Source organism: Pagrus pagrus, assembly GCF_965226575.1.
Source record: "Pagrus pagrus genome assembly, chromosome: 24".
NCBI lineage: Eukaryota > Metazoa > Chordata > Actinopteri > Spariformes > Sparidae > Pagrus > Pagrus pagrus.
In genome coordinates this window covers 12,649,169-12,672,401 of record NC_140206.1, presented here as the reverse complement: position 1 = coordinate 12,672,401, position 23,233 = coordinate 12,649,169, and the positions used below count along the sequence as shown (strand labels likewise).

The 23,233-nt window shown below is 39.0% G+C and overlaps 1 long non-coding RNA gene across 1 annotated transcript in view; it reads left to right on the top strand.

Annotated features, from left to right (window-relative positions):
- Positions 1-14,336, top strand: part of LOC311253181 — a 151,876-nt gene extending 137,540 nt beyond the window's left edge. Inside the window, exon 3 of the long non-coding RNA XR_014621632.1 lies at positions 14,136-14,336. This is a non-coding gene — a long non-coding RNA (uncharacterized lncRNA). The remainder of the gene's footprint in view (positions 1-14,135) is intronic.
- Positions 14,337-23,233: the final 8,897 nt, after the last annotated feature.

Genomic DNA, 23,233 nt, shown 5'->3' with positions numbered 1-23,233 from the left:
CGTGACATGCTCCGGCATTTGAGCAGAATGCGCGTAGACAACCCTCAGTAGATATCATTGATCAAGGCTCGGAGAGACACTGATCTGAATATCTTCACCGCTGGTGGTGGGTTGCAAAACCCTCTGCCGTGTCATTTTTTTCACCCCCTCGCTCGGCTCAGCGTAAGGCATCAGAAAAGCTGCCTTTTGGTTTATCTGTTGCTACTCTGTTGCACAACATGGTATTTTTACATCATGAGCTTTTCTCATGCAGCTTTAATGTCTTTTCGAGAATGCAGGAATCCCATAATTCATGTTTTCAATCATATCATCAGCTTAAATAAAAAAGGAGAAGTGACTAGTGTTGGGCCACTAAGGAAAAACCTACCATATTTATCTTTGATGATCCTACTTGGTAAATAGCACAACACAAAAACATAGTAATCTGGCTTTGATAAGCATTACATATCCATTGATTTTGCCTTTAAACTTCAAAATATCACAGATTTGCAAGATAAAAACCACCACAACATCATCTTCCTCTCATCCCTTTGGTGTCCTTTCACATAAATGATCACAGATAAACATCTGCTTTGACAGATCAGCTCCTTTTTAATATAATTTAAAATCATAGTGTTGAGTAGTGTTGCGTGTATTTGCCATTTTAAGATCTAAGTTGAATAAAATTCAATATATGTGTGTGGGTATTTTCCACCTACATTAGACAGCAGTGTGGGACACACAGGTATCAAAGCTGACAAATTAAACATGAATTTGCAGGTTCAGTCCACAGCGCTGGCTGCGGGGTGTTCTCCAGCTGTGAGATGTCACACAGCGGCAGGCGAGTATTTCATCTGCATTGCCCAGCATCAAAGTGGTGGCTGACAAGACCTGATTAAGGCGCCGGACTTTGCTAATGCAGCTGCACTGTGGGTAAATCTGCTCTTGCCATTGCAATAAAACGCATGCTATCCGTGTTTGTGCTGTATCTGTGCTGTCAGCAGCGGACTCAGGCTGTCTAAAGGGTGGAAAAAAGGAAACGGCACGAAGAAATGTGTTTTTGTAGTGAAATGGTTTGAAACCTTGGTTAGGATTAAAACTGTCTGATGTGAAACATGTCATGTTGTACCATAGAATCATAGGGTACATGTTCAAGTAGATGAAAGAATACGCTGTTTGTGTATTTCTTCTTTTCCCCTCTCCTCTCTATGGTGTTGTTCATGAAGTACATTTTGCGTGCTACGAAATTTCATCCGATTTTCCACCGGCATGGGGGTGAGTAGATAATGGCTGACTCCAGGTATGTTAAAAAGCTCAAAGTAACTTACAGGTGACTTTTTGATGATCCTGTGCTTGTCTGACCATCCATCCACCCCATCCTCCTTTCTACACTTTGTTGCTCGTCACCTGACTTCCTTCTTTGCTACTGTAATATCTAATAGGGCCACCAGAGGTCACCACCTAACACTAAACATAAATACGGGTTGAAATGAGGTGACCTATATGGTCATCTTTCTGATATAGATGGGTTTCTTTCACATGTAGATCACTGAAGACTGCACAACAGTTCGTTAGTTTATGCATTCATCTTTCATATGCCTTTTTTTATTATTTGTCGAATAACATTGTAACAGATTGTGATTTGTGTTTTCAATTTAAAAGCTTACTTTTTATTTACTTTTTGTCTTGTTTTTGCTCCAAGAAAAAATAAGCTTGTCAAAAATATTATCCCTGAAGTGCTTAATTACAAAACTAACACCAGAAACATATGCACCAAAAAACAGATCCATGCTTCTTTGTCTACCAAGATCTGCAATAAACAAGTCCAAACATCTGGTGTCTTTAACATGAAAGCTTCTGAACAGAGTCAAGCGAGGACAGCAGGAATAATGCTCGTAATGCTTGTTTGTTGTGTTCACTTTTTGTTGCCAGAGCCTGAAAAACGAGCGGTTGAGATTCTATTTAGCCAGATTAAATTGGCCGTAATAAAGTTTGCGTGACGTATGTTTTAATATTGATTAAAGGGGGGTTGAGATGGATGACCACTGCAGAAGTACTCACATTGGATTGATGCTACACTTTGGACTGTCTCATGATTCAAAAGCATGAAGGCAATTCCTTCCATTTTTCTGGCGGCACTAGACAATGAACCCTGCGAAAACACCCAGACGTCTATTCACAACCATAATTAATTTGAAATTGAACCTGAAACGGATCTCAAAACAATATTCATCATTTAAAGGAAGTTCGTGGTGACATACGTGGAAGTATATTTATCCCCGCCGGTTTTACACCCAGTGCTAGAATAAAGATGCTTTATTCAGAGGAGCTCTCTGTGCTCTTGTCAAGCCTAATTTGTTCTCCTGCAATGGATCTGTGCATACCAGAGTGACACGACAACCTCTGCCAGCCAGAGATAAACTCATAATGGAGAAGTGAAACGAGTTCGTCCACAAGAGTGAACAGGTGGGAGGAATGACCTGATGTACTATAATCAACACCGGCAGTGATTTGCTTTGTATATTATGTATATGAATTTACTCCTGCAGTATAAAACAGGCCAGCCTCTTCTTTTAAAACCTCAATGCACCTTTCCAACTGAAGATTTCTCATGGCGGCAGAATGTAAAGCTTTTATGTCTCTTTGAAGTGGTCTTTGTAATTGAAAAAGGCTTTTCGTCTGAACTCTCTGATGCTTTATTATCACTCATCAAGTTATCAAAGGAGTTTTACTGCCTAATTAGTGTCACTTGTTGAATTATGAACGCGAACAATGTTTTAACTTTTAGCTGAAATCCTAGATCAAATGGCAATGATTTTTTTTTTTTTTTTTTTTTTTAATGTAACCATTCGCAAGATCTAGAGATATGCTTCTAGTTTCCCAGAGATCATAGCTCTGACGGACTCAGGAGGGTGTCTGTTCAAAAAACGCTGTAAAAGTGCCCTCTTGGATGCCCCATGGCGAATAAAACATGATCAAGTGCCCTCTAGGGTGCCATTACAGTGGAGAAAAGATGTGCCCTCTAGGGTGCCCTTCCAGTGGATAAAACATGATAAAGTGCCCTAAAGAGTGCCCTTCTAGTAAAGGAAACATGATAAAATGCCCTAAAGGGTGCCCTTCTAGTGAAGGAAACATGATAAAATGCCCTAAAGGGTGCCCTTCTAGTGACGGGAACATGATAAAGTGCCCTATAGGGTGCCCATCCAGTGGAGAAAACATGTGCCCTCTAGGGTGCCCATCCAGTGGAGAAAACGTGCCCTCCAGGGTGCCCATCCAGTGGAGAAAACATGATAAAGTGCCCTTCCAGTGTCGAAAACGTAATAAAGTGCCCTCCAGGGTGCCCCTCCGTCGGACAAAATGTAGCGTAATGCCCTTTCTTCACTATAAATATATCACGACTTCCTGCGCGTGATGCCTTTTTATTTTGTTTTTGCCCCTTGCCTTCAAACATCCTTAGCATGCCACTGGATCATATCATTTCTGAGGCAGACAAGTCTAACAGATGTATGAACAGTCTCGGAAAGATGAAATGAAAACTCAGAAGTACCAAAGAGGGGGAATGGTAATGGAACAAATATAGAGTCGAATACTGAACAAAGGGTTAATAAAAAGTGCTGTCTTCATCGATTTGCAGAATATTTTCTCATGCATGATGTCTGCTGCTGTAAAGGTCAGATGAGAAAAAGATGAAAGTGCAACCTGGAACATCTCCCCCAACTCAAGGCAAGACAGCCCAATTATTGATTTGAGGCGTAAGGAGCCGAGAAAACGAGTGAACACAAGCCTGGGTTATAATCTGGGGAAGAGTCTCCACATCTAGACACCAACCTGGACAGCATTTTCAATTTAGCACTCTCTAATCATGTTCATGACTCGAGGTACATTCATGTTTCTTTCAGCGCGCTGCATCATTGCCAAAGTTTACACGCTGATTTTGAGATGCCGAGAGGGAAAGAGAATAAATCTCAAAGAGAGTCCACCTTGCTCTTGGTAAAACCTTGAGTCTTCAGAAAGGCAGCTCATCAAAATGTTGCTTTGATGCCAGGGTTTCATACACTTTAAAGAGACAAAAATTGGACAGAACATCTACTATAAAGGTAGAACCAAAAACAGCAGTAACAGAATGTAAAATGAGCTCTGTGGTCATAGGTATAGACCCTTTTAATGGGACCCTAACGGCACAGTGTAGCCTGTTTGTAGCTCGTGTTCAGCCAACACATTTATGTAAGCGTGGTTCGTCTCATAGCAACCTTCGACCTGCACCAATTCATTTTCCCCAGCCAATCGGATGCAGTCAAATATCTGTTAACTGTTAATACATCCTTATATTTTTAGTTTTTATACCAAATATGTGAGCAAGTGGTTGCCTTGCTCATGCCTAACAGCACTGGTGCAACATTAGCATTCAGTTGGGAGTTGTCTTTCTGTCCAGTTTGTGAATGTAAGTCCTGTATTTAACAGCTTATTGTATAATGTAACCCCGTTTCACACATATTAGCCCAAGTTTAACCTAAGCCTAGGGACTATATGATTCACAATACACTCCTGCTAGCCCTGGGCTAAATGTCCATTGTAATACACAAACTTGAGGTACACCCTGCTTAGGAGTAGGGCCATCAAGCCCTTGGCTTTAGTCTGGGTTTGCCCACGTGGGAATTGTTCCAATGTGAAAGCTTTCTTTCTGGGTTCTTTGCTGGGGTTACCAGCACTCTTGGCCTGGGGCTAATGAGGATCCAAGGCCCTGTTAACACATACACAGGTATTTCTTAACACTTATCGTTTTGGCATTTTGTACATACGTAAACATCATTTTGGGTGACTGTAAATAGGCCTTTTGGAAAACTTCTTCCAGGGAGAAGATATTCACAAACTCAGATTTTTGGTAACGATGATTCTGACGACGTTCATCACTGTATGTTGCATTATTGGCAAATATAAACTAAAGCATGTGCCTTAATATTGGAATATTTGAGTTTGCATGGTGATATAATGGATGTTATATTGCTCAATGTTATATTTAGAAAGACACAAATGGACAGCGATGATACAATGATGGAGTTATAGAAGAAGATTCAGTGAAGAGTGGTCACGTTTCCCTGCCTCGTTCATTGTATTTTGTGTAACAAGCAACCAAACGGAGTGTACAATCTGCTTCCTGTTAACAACGCATGAGCATGCTGAGCATGCTAGAATGGCCATGTGATTTGTTTGCAGGTGTGTTAGTATCAACAGAGAGAAATTCTAAAACGGTGCCTAAATGCTTGTCTGGAGAGACATTGTTTTGCTTTCTAAACCCCATTTCCACAAACCTGTGTATGTGTGGACCAGGCCTGAGAATGCTTTTAGCCCTGGGCTAAGTGCAGTTTGAAAGCCTTTGTAGTTTATTAGAGCTTTTGGGTGAAAAATAGCCGTCTGCTGTGGCTTGGAGTGGGAAATATGAGAGCTGTGACACTGAAAGAAAACAGTAAAGCTGCAGGCCGAAACAAAACCAAAACGATAAGCTCAAAGGTGCTAAAATGTTGGTAGAGGTGGAAATTCTGTGAGGAGCCATCACTACAAGAAACACGTTATACATAATCATTCCATCAATCATTAATATAAAGATACTGAATAGTCCACCTTTAATGACCAAAGGATCAGTAAAGGCATACATCTCAAACAAAGTTACATTATAGGGCCAGGTGACCCCTTTAAAATAATATTGTGATATTTTCAGGCTGTATTGTAAAGTCTGGGCAACACAGAAATACCACAAAGATATTCTTTGACCAAATACATAGATTGCAACCATATTAAAACCATAACACAATAGCAACACAATGATATTTTTGATAAATACTCTCCAGAAACGTTGATATAATGACGAAATGGGCGACAATATCCAAAATCAAAGATGATATCAAATCTCAATTCATGATAATGTTATAATATTAACATCTTGCCCAGCCCTATTACATTTATTGTCCTCATTTTATTATTTCCTCCCTCATAGAGTTAAATTGGATCCTGTATGGTAATTTACATTTAAATCTGGGTTCCATTAGAGCTCCATTAAAGGGGGCAGCCTGTGTGAAAGAGAAATTTAGAAATAAGTGACATGTCACAACTTCATTTAACATAACTCACCGTCCACTCTGTCTGGGGATACACTAAGCTAATAGGTCCAATATCAATGGTCAGTCCACGGTTGTACTGCACCCTCGTTTTTTCTCTCTTCTTCCTACCCTCCAGATGCAACTCTGTGGCAAGGCAAATGTCACTAAATGCCAGGCCAGGCTCACCGTTCCAAAAGCTAAATGTTAGTTCATCTGTTGTGTCAGTTTCCACTCAGTCTGGCCAGCTGTTCTCTGGGTTGGCCCTTTGTAACCTCAGTGACAGGAATATGAGATCCACCCTTTGGTCTGCGCTGGCTAAAGGATGTCAGACATGACCGATAGATACTGGGGAGGTGGTGCCAATCAGAGATACCAGATTGGTGTATTGTCGTGGATCAATAGTTACTTTCGTTTCCAATGTGTCATATAAAAGACTAGTACCAAACGTCACCAGTGGCGGATTTTCATTCCTTCTTGTTGGAGCTCGGCAATCTGCTTCTTACTGTCAGTCAGCTGGACATCTTGCAAGAGGCACTCAGGGAAATGGCTTGTTATTACTTTTAAAGTGCACCCTTATGTTCATTGCAAGGGTATTTCATCAGAAACATGGGTGACATATCTCATACATTGTTTCACAAACACTACAAAGCTTTAAAGGTGCACTATGATAGTTTGGGGGTAGAACTTCTACTTCTACTCTTCATTGACTGATTTTTTTTTTTTTTATGCCTAAACAAAATGAATAAACAGCTGACCTTAAAGGACAACATGATTTCATACTGTTTTACTTTGTTTACATGTGGCGGACCCTGCCACCTTTCTAGCTTCAAACAGTGTTCTGGGGACCTTATTTTCCTCTGAGAACAGCTTGTTTATTCACTTATGAATACAATAAATATTTCTGAGATTGTATTATTACCTCATTAATATTGCAAATATTTAAATTCTGAGTTTGAATTTCTTCTCCAAAACTACACCGTGCCCCTTTAAACAGCTTGTCACAGCCTCTTTCGGTTTCAAACTTTCGGACCAACTTCCCGACACGTTTCACATCTGAAGTTGTCCACTGAGTGACGGCACCTGGAGGACAATGAACCTTTGTTGCGTTAATTAAAGCTTTAAGAAAGGACGCAGGTGACGAATAAGACAGGCCCCGAGCCTCAGCCAGGCATGTTGTTGGAATAAGAATATTGCTTCCACATAATTAGGTTTAATATTCTACTTAGAGGAGTGGATCTGGCTTTATGAGAATTCAAATCCAAACAAAGCTGCACAATCAAGTTCAAACAAAGATATTTGCAGAGGAATGTAGAAAATAATGAATCACATACAAGAGAACTGGTGATATGCCACTTAAAAAAAGGGAGAGGACTACATCTAGCTATATTGCATGCCCTGTTAGTTGGCCATGAAGTGAATTTGAGCATCCTACTCTCTGGGATTCAGTCTGACAAGTATGTGCAAATGGAGTGAATCTCTTTAAATATACCCTGGGTAACAGTTCGCTCTCTTTCCCCACTCTCTTCCTCTTTCTTTCTCCCACAGTGACACTCAACATCTGTAGCCACCTTGACACAATCTGCAAGTAATCCATAACCATATATCCAATGTCATCTCGTCTGGGTGGTGGTGGTGGGAGGGGGTTTGCATCCCCGCCAACACAGGAGCAATATCACCGTCCACTAGCCAAGCATCTCCAGCACCTCCAGAGCCTTGAAATTAGAACAACCGAGCAGCGGATATCATCTGTAGACAGCTTTTTTTTTTTTTTTTTTATCCTCTCTGACACACATTCACTGGCACATACTGTACTGGGTCGGACGTACTGTATGTGCCATTTCATCTCATAATAAATCAGGATAATTTGGCGTTTTATTAAAAATCCAATCCGGGCTGGTCAGTGTGATTCTCCACCAATGCGATGAAGGTTGTTCCGTGAACACAGCTTGTGAATATATCACTGTCCACTGAAAGCAATTCCAGCATGACGCGGGGATGTATTTTTCAGCCGCTTCAGAGGAAACTGTCTCTAATCCTGTAATGAAACATGCCTCATCCTGCCTTAAAGAAAAAAAAAATACAAATGTTCTGTGCTCAACTGAAAATTTGAACTCATAGGCCATAAAACAAATCATTGCTCAATTGAATACAGTCAGGGGTTTTGCAGCTATGGCCTCACTTGGCTTGGTATGACCAGTAGCTTGGAGGCTAAAGTTAGCCAAACTTTAGAGAGCTATTGAGTAACAGACATCACTGAGTCAGTTCAATAACTTGATGACATTCCTCTACTTGTGATTCAAGGGACCACATGCTTAAACTATTTTTCTTCTATCTAGATTGCATCAGTTCTTTCACTTTTCTTTAAAGTGCATTGTACTCTTAACGTCCATTATTCAAGCAACATATCTGACAAGTACAGATAATTCCCCTCTATATTAAACTCCCTCTCTTACATATCCTATTGTCCAGGGATGTGTTTTTAACTCTCTATGATAGCATCAAGCTCTGTATCTCGCTCCAAGGCTATCTCTATGGTAAAGAGCCTGCGATAAACATCCTCAATTTTGTTCCGATGCTGCCAAGTTGTCACCATCTATGAAATAACACCACCATTAGCAGCTAATGGTGAGCTCTGCAAAAGACAGATCTCGAGTAAAGACACTATTAATTCTTCAGGGGTCATGCACAATAAGTGCTTATGTGTGTGTGGCTGTTCCTGTACAGTATGAGACTGTATAATGTTGCCCTTTAATCACAATGGAGGCCACTGGAGGATTCCTGAGTCACGAAGAGTGGTGGGCTAAAGATATCACATCAGTTGAACAGATTAGGGAAAGCATAGATGGATGGTTTGGAATGGTAGTGTAATTAGAGCTTGTTATGGCTGTTTATGATGGCATAACAAAAGACCTCAGAGGAGCCATTGGACTTAGAGGGTTAATATTTTATTGTCAAAAAACACTGGGTGTTGTTGCTAATGTTGGAAAATGTCCAATGAACATATAACTACACATATACCCAACGTCTAGTGAAATGTACACCTGTCGCATTCCTACTCCAAACAAATAGAGGGCAGAATATCGCTAGAATAACCTTTAACTGCTGCTAACTGTAACTGCCATTAGCCAGTTAGCTTAGTTAGCCGTGCAGCTGGCAGTCGAGATTAGGAGCAAGCCATGGCTAGCTGGTTAGCATGCTAACTTAAGTAGATATCTTTGCAATACAATAAATTCAAATGCTGATAGTATGCTAGGTGATTAGCACACATGTCGTTTTGTTAAATCTGTAATATGCTAGAATTTTTCTTGAAGACATTTAAAAAATAACAAAAATTATCTTCAGAATGTGAAGAAATAACAGTTTTGATTTCATGATGTCAAGAGATATCGACTGAAGTTAACATGCTAACCCGCTAGCCCTGTCCCGTCCAGGTCCAAAGCCCCCACTCTGGACCACTAGATGCATGGCTAAACAAGCTAAATAGCTAACAGCAGCTACAGCTAGCAGCAGTTAGGAATTACTCTGGTGGTATGTTGCCCCATATTCATTTTAAATATTTAAATTCAGCAAGTAGGCAGTTCTTACATATTGCTCCTTTAAGAGAAAGCTTGTAGGTAAAGGTGTGCTTTTGTCAGGGCAGCTCGTGTTGTGTGATGACAGCATTTGGACTCAGGAGAGACACTAATAATTGGTTCTAGGACAGTGCGGCATGATCAAGAAATTTCTAAAGGGACAGCCTGGTGACAGAATTTGTGAACAGATTGTTTTATTACTTCTTAATGGGAATTTTCAGCAGGTTGGAGTTTTAGTTCGAGGCACGTTCAAATAAAAGATGAAAAAGCACATAAAATAGATGCAGGCGGCTTTTCTGAGCTCTCTTTGTTCCCTGGTTAACCCAACCATGGAAGTTCAAAATTCATGTGTAGCTTTACATGTAAGCTGATTCAATAGCCTTCTAACCAAACATATAAATGAATCTCATTGTGAATGAATAACTGGGAAAGGGTGTTTTCTATGTTCTTCTTGCATCACTTTTAACAGTTCTCTAAGTTGCCTAATAACAACTCAAAAGGTTACTTGTCAGATCAATTTAGAACTGGAACAATAACTTGCTTAAGGAATTAGTGGAGTGACCAAACAATGATCAGCCTTATCACATCTGATAATCGTCATTTCAAACATTCTCATTGTCGCATCTTCCCAATTATGAGGAGTTTCTACTGTTCTTTGGGTTAGGGTAGGCAAAAAATACTGAATACCGTTTGATATTTTGGAGTGTCGTTCAGACATTCAGTCGCTCTGTATTCATGGAATGTTTGTATGACTTAAACTTTAATCTTCAAAGTGTGATTCTCCTGTTGGCACAGTCATTGTTCTGTTCACTGATTATAAAGGAATTCTCCTTCATGAATTCAGCTCCGGTTCTCATGGCGGGTGGCCTGCTGTGCTTTTTTTCCTAATACTGGCTTGTCTTATAGCTGAATATGGCGGATGCTCTGACTAATGTGGCTCCAAGTGCCGCGCACAAGAAGTGCAAGCAGCCTTTGAGATGAATTGGCTCTTTGTAGACAGGCTCAATGATCGGCCAAATGTTTTATTGAGTGAAATGTTTTGACCAATGATATATGAACCATAAATATGTATTGAACACATTGTTTGATGAATAGGTTAACAATGTTTAGATTCAGCTGAGGATTTTCACTCAGCGTTGCAGTATATGACAAGGGAGGCACAATGGAGGGAAGAAAAAATAAATTGGAAAAGCAGAATTAGAAGTGAATCTATTACCATGCATCAATGCAAAATGATGTGGGGCTGTGGGTGTTTTTAAATGCAGAAAAAAATGGTTTGAGCTTGGAAAAACACGGCTGAGGTCAGAGAGGATGTTTGATTGTGTTTGGCCTGTATGCAGCATTTCGATTGGCCTGAAATTGCCCAGCGGACTCAAATTAAATCAAACACCCACAAATAAAACATGGTTCTGAGTGAAGTAAACAGAGGCGAACAAATGGAGTACTACCAAATAAACAAAGTGCACTCCCGTAGTTTTTATCTGTGTGACCATCTGAAATGCGACCCACTTGCCTTGACAAAATATCGAGGCAAATGTCAGAATTGACGTAATTCTGAAACCCTCAGCAACAAACTTACCAAACAAGCCTACACAACCTGTTACTGTCAAGTCAAACTTACATAAGTAAAAAGAAAATAGGCATCAGACTTTAAATAGCGATAGAAAATGCATCTTTATGTTGATGCTGAGGTTTAGGGGCCAGATGCAAAATCTGAGGGGGGTTAGGACTGAAACTGTGTATGCACAAAGACAGATGGCCAAAGCAATTTAAAGCAACCTCTAGAAAGACATGTAAGCAACATCTGAATTACGTCATCTGGCACATTTTCTACTATCCTCACTCAAAAGTGGCTCATAATGCCAACTTCTTTCAAACCCCACACATCCAGTTCATGACAGTAGCCCTCCTTGTTTTGAGTAAACAGATCTTAAATGTGTTATTGATAACATTCAGCCACTAAATGTGGCATTCAATCTCCCCCCTTCCATTACATTCATGCCACAACACCAGTGTTGTTGGAATCATCTGCCCCCTCAAGTGGTTTCCAGTTTGCTGCACTGGCTGATGTTGATAACGCTAGCTAGCCAACATTAATGATGCTAGCGCTAGCTACAATTAACATTGCTAATGCTAGCTAGAGAATGTTAACATTGGTAATACTAGCTAATGAACATTAACAGTGCTAATATTGGGCACATACAGTAGAAATGTTTTTCTTTCCACAAACTGGCAACTATTAATCACTGACTAAACACACTTACCACGTGATACCAACGCAAATTACTATTGGCTCACAAATCTTGTTAGAAGCAGGAACCAACTGTCAGCACTCTTACACAGACATAAACATAACAATCATATTGGACCCAACAACATTTTTAATATTATCATTGAGCAATCATAATTACATTTTGAAAGGAAAAGTGACAAGCTCTGTAGATGTTTTATGTGATGTGTTTAAGCAGTAACATTTTATATCAAGGGTCCTTTCAAGGTGACCCTTTGATGTCTAGATACACAGTGCAGGAGGCTTGAGGCAGAGATAAGGTGCAGGGCAACAAGGACAATAAACATGATCTTGGTCACAAATTACTTTGAAACACAGGCCAGCGTGTGACCCTCTCAGCTGCTGCATCCATTGGAAACTGGCAGCTTTGTGTAGCCTGCCAATGACACTGACCTCACCCCACTAAAAAACAGTGAGTCTCTCTCTATCCTTCCCTTCACACATGTTGGCCAAACTAACTTGTCTGAAATTAAAAAAAAATAATTAAAACAAACAGGAATCGTTTATGAACGCATTGACATGTAAACATTTTGGGATTGTTTATTAACATATGAACATTTTGGGATAGTTTGCTTACATTTTAACATATGGACATTTTGAGATTGTTTATTAACATTTTGGGATAGATTACTAACATATTAACATATTTACATTTTGGGATTGTTTGTCAACATATAGACATTTTGTGACTGTTTATTAAAATATTAGCATTTGGGATTGTTGATTAACATATTAACATTTGGGATTGTTGATTAACATATTAACATTTTGAGATTGTTTATCAACATATAGACATTTTGAGATTGTTTATTAACATATTAGCATTTGGGATTGTTGATTAACATATTAACATTTGGGATTGTTGATTAACATATTAACATTTTGAGATTGTTTATTAACGTATTGACATTTTGGGATTGTTGATTAACATATTAACATTTGGGATGGTTCATTAACATATAAACATATTAACATTTTGAGAAAGTTTATTAAGAAACAAAACACGCAATTAACAGGTAACAGTTATATGGCTGCGACAACTCTTGGGGCCTCAAAAAGCTCAATTTTCGACAGGCTTCCCAGCCCCAACCTAACTTCAGTGCACTCAACTTTGGTAACATTATGTCATATAAGATATTGTTGACCCCAGCACAGAAACATAACACCATTCCAGTGGTTGCACCAAAAGATCAATAAGGCCACCATTGAAAATAACACAGCCTCCCACCTAGAATGACTCAGAATTTTGGCTATGGGACAACAAACTTTAAGGTCAAGGGTAACTCTTTGACCAGACTGACCGTTGTGGATGGTGTCATGGCAACATTACAGTTCATTTTCAAACAGAAATGTGCAGCAGTTGGAGATAAAACAGTAAAAGAGGGAGAGAACCTATCCTGTGACTGTTGAAACCCTTCAAATGCATTATCCGACTTGGCAACTTGGAGCAAACCAGTGTGTACCTGCTGAGGAGCTGCTCAGACTTGTTCGCATGTCACTCGATGAGAATGACAATAGCACTGCTGAGTGCATCATACAGCATGAGAACTTACCCAGGCCTCTTACCATCATGCTGATGTTCTTTGTACATCTTTTCTTTGACATTTGATCTAAATGAAGGTTCAGTCTACTGCTCCACTCAGTCATGGTACCCTCTTCTTTTTCTTTTACTTTAGACAAATGTGCAGAAATCTTACACAAAGCGAATAACATGGACATTACTCTGCTACCTACAAGTTCACTGCCCTTTGCAACTGCCCTCCCATGTCTTTCACTAGGCCGACATGATCTCCTATGGGTATTGGGAGTTTTCCTGTAGTTTTAAAATTGCCCTCTCTTGTTAAGGAGAATGGTGCTTTCTTTGGTCTGAAGTTGAGTTAATAATGGCTGGATTAAGTGCTTTTGTTCTCTATCCTATGGAAGCCAAGAAGAATGGCCATGCTTGCAATTAATTTTTTAATGCTATAATCTTGAGATAATAAGATAATCAACCTGTTATTCTGAGAAAACAAAAGGTCGTTTCCTCTCATTACCTTTAATGTTTATCAGATAACAGGAGTACAATGTCAGCAGACAGAGATGCCATCTTCACAAATATAGCAAATAACTCAAGCTGAAAATGTCATTATTGATCAATGTGTCAAATGGTACTTCAGCCTTACTTTTTTTAAATCCAGATTTTCATACTTTCTCTTCCAGTTCCAGTATGCCAATGAGAACTGGCCGAAAATCCCAGTCTGCTCTGATTGGTCAGCTCACACAAGCCTGAGACAGAACCGCTCACCTCGTCTCCAGTCAGCTCTGTCGGTGTATTTAGCTTCCAGGTGACTATACCTCTAGCACCCTGCTAATATCACAGCTGTGTAACAACTAAAACAGTGATATTTACATTAAAAATAAAGTGAATCTTGTAGCCAACAACAGGCTCTTTACTGGCTCTCATCCTGTTAACACCATGGTCCCTCGTGAAGCCAACAAGAAAGCATCAAAGTGTTAGCGCTAGCGGTCCACCAACCTCAAGAAAAACAATGATGACCTTTTGAAAAAAGTAGCTCTCTAGCCCTTGCCCAGATCTTGGGTGGTATCGTTCAAAAGAGCCTTTACCTTACATAAAAAATGGATGAATGGCTTGTTGAATTCCATGTTTTCTGATTCTGGCAGCCCTTAAAAGCCTGACTGGGATGTCTTATTTAACAGTTTGTGGGTTGGTAGGCGTGCCAGATACCCAAATGTAAAAAAGATAGTTTCTCCATTACACGTGCCCTTGAAATTCACCAGTGTTTGTCAGGCAGCCCCTACAATAATAGCCATAAAGTAATAACTTCATATCAAATAACTAGAAAATATTGTTACAACAAATGGCAAAAGTTCATTAAAAAACGATGATGATACGGTTTGCTTTGAAACTCCCAAATCCACCCCACAGAGCGGTGAATCATATGAAGTCGTCTCCATGCGATAAGCTATCTCATTATCTCAAGAAATCGGCCATTTGTTCTCTCAAGATAACGGAATGAATTAACCTGTTATCATTAGAAAACAAGCTTTATTGAGCTCAAGATAACAACATAATTAACTCATGAGCTCACAGCATTAAAAAACAAATAATCGCAAGGATGGCGGGTCTCGGCTTCCGTACTTTCCACTCAACTTGGTGCCTCATTTTAACATAGATCATTAACTGTCAGTATTTACAGTTAGAACATCAAAAAATTATAAATATATGCAAATGTTATTTTTACATTTGGTTCTGACCTATCGTTTTTGTACTTTGAAGTTAACACTTCAAAGTACAAAAGTTAATACTTCAAAGTGCATGTCAGAAAAAGAGAAGTGCTACTTTTTAAACTTTATAATAATTAACTGAATTGGTTGGAAGGGGGCGAATCTGGAAAATCTGTTTACTGCAAAACAAAACGTCCCTAAACGCCCCCCGTTGCATCACATAGCCATAAAGGACAGCAGAGCATTTTTTTATGCGAACATGTCTTGGATATTATGACAGAGTACGCAGAGGCTACTGAGGACAAGCTAAGTCAGAATGTCACAGCATAAAACTGCAAGGCATGTGTGTTGCGTGGGTGTACTTTGAATTAAATTAATTCTGTGATTCATTGGGCTATAATGTTTGTCATTCTGATGTGAAACAAATCTCAACTTTTCCTTATGAAAGGATCATTCCGCTCATTTTTAGCATGGTTCTGTTTTTCTCATAAAAACAAGTATTTTTGTCTTTATATAGCACTAATCCAATAAAATATATTAAATAAAAGCCAAAATGACATACACATATATTGTCATCACCTATTGGTACACCAAAATGCAATCGCATGCTGCATTTTCTGAATCAATACAAACTGCTGCGGGCTTGAGGCTCAACGCATGGCAGCTAGGCATGCCGGCATGCATAGAGCTTCGACAATGCACATGCAGCATGTGAAAAATTGCATAAATACAGAAAGCACAAGCGGAGGAGCTCCCGGAGGAGCTCTGAGCGGGGGAACAACAGGTGTATCTGATGCAGCAGTTTTATTAACAGATGGCGACGCCCCTTCGATCACAATCTGTTAATTGATTTCTATAAAAACAGCTTTGATGTAATATTAATAATATGGCGTGATCTGAATAGTGTAGATTAGACGCATTGCCTTCGGAAGCACAATAACAGCACCAAAGTCGCCTCTATAGTCAATGGAGGCAGATTAGTTCTAATTAATGTTTTTAGGGTGCTGCTGTCGATATAAAAGAAATTATGTTTGTATATTTTTGCTACTCTCAAAGATCTCTCTTCCTTAAGATGATTTTGCCCTCTCAGCCTGCATTCAAACATGAGACCCCAGTCTTATCACAGTGTGCTCATAACTCTGGTTAATCTTCACCAGAGTTGATGTGGACAATGTCTTTTGCTGCAAGGGCGGAGAAGACGAGCATTCTCTCTAAACATCTAGTGAGAGCGCATCACGTACATGCACTAAAGGTGGCGAAATGCACAGAATGCCGAGCTTGTAGTTCATCTACCATTTACCCGTCCACATCAGGCATGTGACGGAGTTAACTATACAAACAAGGGTTAATGAGTAAAATAAACCATCAGCTGGCTGATTGTGTACTTCTAAATATTGGTGTGTTCATAAATTCAGTCAGAAATGGTTGTTTGGTCATAATTAAATTTTAGGAAATTAATCTAACAAATAGGAAATCTAAAAGAGGATGAATTTTCAAAGATTATTGTTTTATTGCACTACAAGGAATAATCAGGCCAGAGTTGCACTCAAAAAAAGAAGGGAAATTTAAAGAGCAAATTTAAAAAGGTTGAATGAAAATTTAATGGTAAACCAGTAAATGAGAATAGTGGCTTTTAGAATGCAAAAGCTTGAATAGAAATGCTCAAATTGTAGCGATGAGAGCGAAAATGTTGATGGAATAAGTCTTACTCAATTATTTCTACACATTTGATGGTTGACCTCTTTTGTGGCACATTTTTGGATTTGCTCAATGTGTTTCTCAATTTGCCTGAATTATATATCAGTCTCAGTAAAACTATTTTTTTTTTATTATGATAATGTACAGATGTTGAATTTACACAGACGTTTTATCCATTTGCTTTAGTGTATTTGCATGTGTGGGCCGACTCTCAGGGCCAGCGTACATTCTAATTCCTGTGTTTAAGCATTGCGTAGCACAATGTTAACAGTAAACGCAGGATTAGACTGGTCAAACAGGAATTTAATATTCTGTAGTGATGCTTTGCTGAGACTGTGAAACAGGAACTCAGAAAGAGCGAATGAGAAAAATGAGGTGGTGTTGTTGGAAATTGGTGACGGACAAACCACTCGATCTAGTTTCCTCGGTAATATGCGTCATCGACATGGATTAAAAGTAAACTACTCAGCGGGGGACCGGGCCCATTACTGTAATGATGAAAGGCAGACGAGCGCCGGATTGTCAGCGAGGGAGAGTGTGCACTTTTTACCTCCGGACTTCATTAAAAGGAGATTCGCCGGGCTTAGCCTGGAAGACCACTGCTGGGAAGGGAGCGGGGGAAAGGGCGATGGGAGTGCAGGTGCTCTGCAGTGCATGTGCAATCCCCAGTGCCGATGAATGTGTGTCAGCCCACGCGTGCGTGTTTTTTCGTGTTGTGTGTCCGCTCACACGCTTTATTTCAGAGCTGTTTATCACGCTGTGGCCTCTCAGTCCCATCACCTCGCTGGTCAAAGATGAAAGACGGCTGTTCCTCTTATCTCGTACAACACTCGGGCGTGGGATTAGCATTGATATCTGTCGAATGGAGCAGCGTTTTTTTTTTTTGTTTTAATTAGTGGCATCAGCTCAAGGTGTGGCAAGGTCATCTATAGGTGAAAGATTGCCCGTGGCACAACCTCATCTTCTATAAAGCATATTTGACAAGCAACCTCAGTAATTGGACAGAATGCGTTCACATTTCACAAATATCTTTTTTATTTCTGATCAAGGAGAAGCTTTGGTGGACTGTGCAGATGGGAAAACAGCATCGCGGAACATCTAAGAGCAGGATTAACAAGTAAAAAACATAAGATTAACTAAAAAGGCTGGTTCTATAATTGGTTTGACTCTTGATAATTAATCAAGGGAGAGGCGGTTTTGAAGGAAAGAACCAGGAACCATGTTTCAGTTCAAAGGCTCTTTTTGAGCAGCCCTGTGTGTGTTGAGTGTGTCGGTACAGACAGGAAGATCCAACGCCGTGTGAAACTTTGAATAACATGTAGCACTTTTCAAAGAGCCCATCCAGGCATGTATTAAGACATACAAACGGAACAATAATGTGTCTTGATGTTTTTTTTTCCAAAAGAAAGGTGTAAGTTACACCTACTGTACTCACATGTCACCTACTTCATACTTAAGTCCATTCTGTGTGTGTGTGCACCAGAGAATTCAAGTTAAGCTGAAAAACTGAGCAGGATTGGCTTCCAAAGTATTTGTGATGTCACAAAACACGCTCCAAAAGTCTGATTTTCAATGCGCAACAAAAAAAAAGTTTTAAAAACAAATGAATGTGAAAACACCCTTCTAGTGTCAAAGTCTGTACATACATCATTCAACACAATGAAGTTCAAACATCCGACTGTAGGAACAAGAAGAAAAATAATATTTTTGAGTGGAGGGATGCAAAAAGCCAATAGAATTTATCAATTGGAGTGTTGATTAATGCAGAAAATAGGCTCTGTAGCAAACACAAGTGTGTTATACTAACACATTTTGCTCAGCAAGATAATCTTCATAAATGAAGAACAAATTGAATGATTTTTGAAGTGTAAATGCTAACGTCAGAAGTAAAGCTAATCTTAGCTTATAAACTAACTACATTGCCGCCGCATGACTGTGACTATACTATATAGTATAAATGAATCAGTCTAGAAGTTGGAAAGTTCGAGTTAGAATGATTGGCATAATTAGCTTTAATGTCCTCAACATCTGTACATCTGTAGTCTCATTTAGCCACGTTAACAACCACCATATTAATAAGACACGTTAATGCTTCTAAAGTCAAAGGTGAGGTATTTACTGTCATTTACTGTCACATTCTATGTTGTAGAACAAAATATGAAAATCTCATGTGTTAACCATAGACCTTATTTCAGGCGTTTAACTGAATTCGAAAGCCCCATTGACTTCAACTAGGGGGGAACAGGAAGTGCAAAAATGCTAACTTATATTCGGGTTTTGGGACTCCAGTGTATCTTTATGTCTATGTTTCTATCCAGCCCCTTTGTCACATCTAATTAATAATCGGTCCAAAACATTGGTTTGTGACTTTGCAAACCATTCCCATCAACCTCAGATAAACATGTTGTTTACCAAATGTAGCATGCTAACATGTTAAACTGAAATAAACGTAACCTGCTGGAAACCTGCCGTGCCTAAGCATAGCCACAGGCCGTTGACTCTGTTGCACATTCATTGCATGTTTTATTGGTCTAATTTTCAGGGGCATCACTTCCAGTTAACCTCTTATTCATTAATCGATTGATTACATTAAATACCTTGTTATTTTTAATTTAGTGGCTGAGCTGCTTACAACGTCCCCTTGGAATATGTGTGAGTTGGAGTGTTCGTGTTGGTAGTGTGTCTTTCATGCTGCGTGCTGTGACCTGTCTGACTTGTGTCCCTTTTGATATTGTTGCAATCAAATAACAAATGGATCATGATTGACACTTCACACCCCAACGCTGGACTGTTTGGACTGCTGAGGTCAGGCTGACACCTTCTGAAGTCACATGGCCCAAACCCAAAGACTGTAGAGGAGGTTTTATCCTCAGGCCATCCGGATCCTCAGCGCACACAAACACTTTTGCAGTAGAGTACACAGAGTTGGTTATTATTTCACTCAAACTTGTAGATTCTGGTAAGATTTAGAGTTTTTTGCTTTAACTTTAAGATTTTACGTTCCATCTTGCACAGATAATGACGTTTTCTTCTTGATATATTGACTGATTGTATTGTTTTAAACCATTTTATATTCTGGTAATACTTAACCTATTCACTAATGCTTATTACAATGATCTTATATGTAATTAGTCTCTTTTATAGACACTTGTTAACATCATTGTGTTAAAACACTATATAAGTGCTAATAATAGCATCCGTACATGTTTATTGTTAAATTAGGAGACATTCATAAGCATTCTTAGGAAACTTGTTAAGAATCTATGACATTACATTATTTAAAGCATTGTGAGTTTCTTATATTGTTTATACTTGTATAGTATTGTATTGCACAGCTGCAAAAAGCATAGTTACAGTAATTGTCAATAAGTGCATTATAAAGACTAAGAATAAAGCACAAATAAACTTGTTAAAGGTTCAGCAATGATATAATTGCTAACTTACGCAAACTCAACAAACATGTTTGAAATGTAATCATAAACAATTATACGAAACGGCTTTTATCAACATTCTTAAGCTTCCAAAAACTGTTTTTATGCATTTCGTAACAGTTAGTTAACAGTTAATTATACATTTTGCAATACCATACAAGTATAGACAACCATAAGAAACCCATAATGTTTTCATTAATCTTTGTACATTATTTAGACTGTTAACACGTTTCTTATAATTGCTTGAAAATATCTTATAATGTCTAACAATAAACATGGTGACGATGCTAATATTAGCATTTACATTGTCTTATAAATGTTTAACCATTGTTAAATCTTTAGCAGGGTTTATTGTGGCTTCATAAAGAGTTATATATATATACTGTGTAATGCTTTTATTAGTAGTTAACTATGCACTTATTTAAACAATAAGTCATTAATGAATTAAATTAGTAATTATTATCAACTGTTAACCAGTTATACTGCTTGTGCTTGTAAATGTTTTAAGATCTAACAATTAATATGTTTGTGATGCTAATATTAACACTTATATAGTCTAATAAATGTTAGTGTAACTGTACTACTATGCCATTATTAAACCTTTAGTAGGGTTTTTTGTTGCTTTTATTCAATTCAATTCTAATTATTTCACTTAATAAAAACGTATCGTCATTTACAATGGTGTCAAGTATAGGAAAATGTGTGCATTACATTTGTGAGTGCTATTATCTTATTTTATCTTGTCGTATCCATAATAAAAGAACAAGAGCATCCTCTTCATTGCATGTATTGCTTTGTATCTCTGTGACAATTAAAGAACTAGTTTCCCCTCGAGGGAATGATACATCATCTAATGATCCACAGATAAAATGCAATAAATACATTAGACCACTGTTGAATAACACAGAAGGAAATTAAATCGTGCAAGTGCAGCGCTTTAAAAGCCCCGACAAACCTCCATCAGCGAGGAAGTGAAAGGAATGACAAGAAAGGAAGCAGCGAAAGAAAGTTATTATTAAGATTACCCCCTCGCCTTAAATTAACTTGACTGCATTTAATTCAATCACGGGCAATTAATCATTCAGAGTTTCCTGGCAGAGTCTCAAATTGGCAAAGTTACTGATAGTTGACGGTTCATCAAGACGTGGCGCTTTAACAGCTGCTGGTTCCACATTAGCAGGGGATGAGTTAATCTCTCAGCACTCCCGGTGGTCCTCAGGTAGTACTGTGAGCACTGTGGGAGCAGATTAGGTACTCAATGTTCCTCCTGCTCCACTAGCTACTTCTAATTAGCATTACACAGTGACCCAATGACCTAGCACCGGCAGCACCTGACACACAAAACCGTCGCTCAGCATCGGGGCGAAGCGTGACTGGGAGAAGGATCCGTTTGTACGTATGAAACATTGATCGAGCCAAATTAAGTGAGTGAACACACACCAGTTTACACACAGCTCTCGTCTCTCCCCGGGTCTTATCTGGTCTTCTCTCTGACGTAATCCCGATGGAGGGCTGACATACCGGATGGCTAATTTCCTGACTGGGAAGCCTCAGTATGTCCACGTGGAAAGCACCATGTCAGAGTCGTTCCATCAGCGGCGACCCCCGCGGGGCAGTGTACTAGCATCTTAATTCTGGTTTGGGAATACAAGGTTTGGCTATATTTACTACATGTAAACAACTCAGTGGTCTGACTTGGGACTTGCCCTCTTTTAAAGGAGTTGTTATTTATATGTGCTTTCCTTTGCCTTCCCCCTTTTTGCCTGGATTGGTCAGGGCAGTGATACTCTTCTGCTTTTTCTGTGACATTGATACGTATGCCTGAAATGTTTAACCTCATCCTTTACTTTTTATATCATACTATTTGCTATGGCTATTTATAACATGTTGGACACCCTTGGTCCTGTAAGAAATGAGGATGTTGCCGAATTTTGACATTACTTCTCCAACATACGACGAAACCTCAGACTGTCCATGTTAACTTTAAGTTAAAGGTATTTGGAGCGACTTCTATCACCATCATAATTACTATATTTCACTTTAAAACCATCTATTTCCTTTTCTAAGTCTGGAGCTGAAGTTGTACTAAACTGTCACACTGCCATTCAACAGGATGGAGACGGGAAGTAGATGAGAGAATGGCTTTCATATTGAGCTGTCACTTGTCAGGGACATTATATCCATTTGTAAATATATTACTTCAAACGGTAATGTCATTACCCAGCTACCCAGCACCGACACCACACAGATTCAGGTTCATTTCAGGTTGTTTGAAAGGAAGTTTTTTAAAAAAAAAGGATCCGTGCAGGACTCAACCTGCCAAAATCTAAAATAAATACATGAATAAAGAGCTCAATACATGAACTCATATGCCATTAAATGCACCAAAAATGATATTAAAGGAGACATATTATGCTAATTTTCAGATTTAGAATTTTATTTTGGGTTTCTTCTAGAATAGAAGATGCTTTAATACTCAGTTCCTCATACTGCCCAGTGCTGCAGCACCCCTCTGTCCGAAACACTGTTTCCGTCTCTTTAAGCATATTACAATGCTAAAATTAGCAAATAAACTGTTAATATATAGCACAGCTGAGGTTGATGGAAATGTTATTTACCTAATTGAAATGTTGACCTTATGATGGCAGTAGATGAGAGGTTTTATATTAATCAAGGGAACATGGGAGATTCATCTGACTCGTCTGATAAAAATAGCATTAAATTGAGGATGTGTTTACCACTGTACTGTAGCTTAGTATCAGAGCAAACAACAGCATCGTAGCATGTGTTGTCTGCTGAATTTGTTCCAAGACTGGCATCAGGCATTATTTGTTGTTTGGAGAAAACAGCAGGACAATAAAATTTCACAAGCTTGTTAGCCAGTTGAACCCTGTGCAGATCCTTTTCTGTTGGCCAAAACGTTGTGTAAGCTTCCTTATGTTC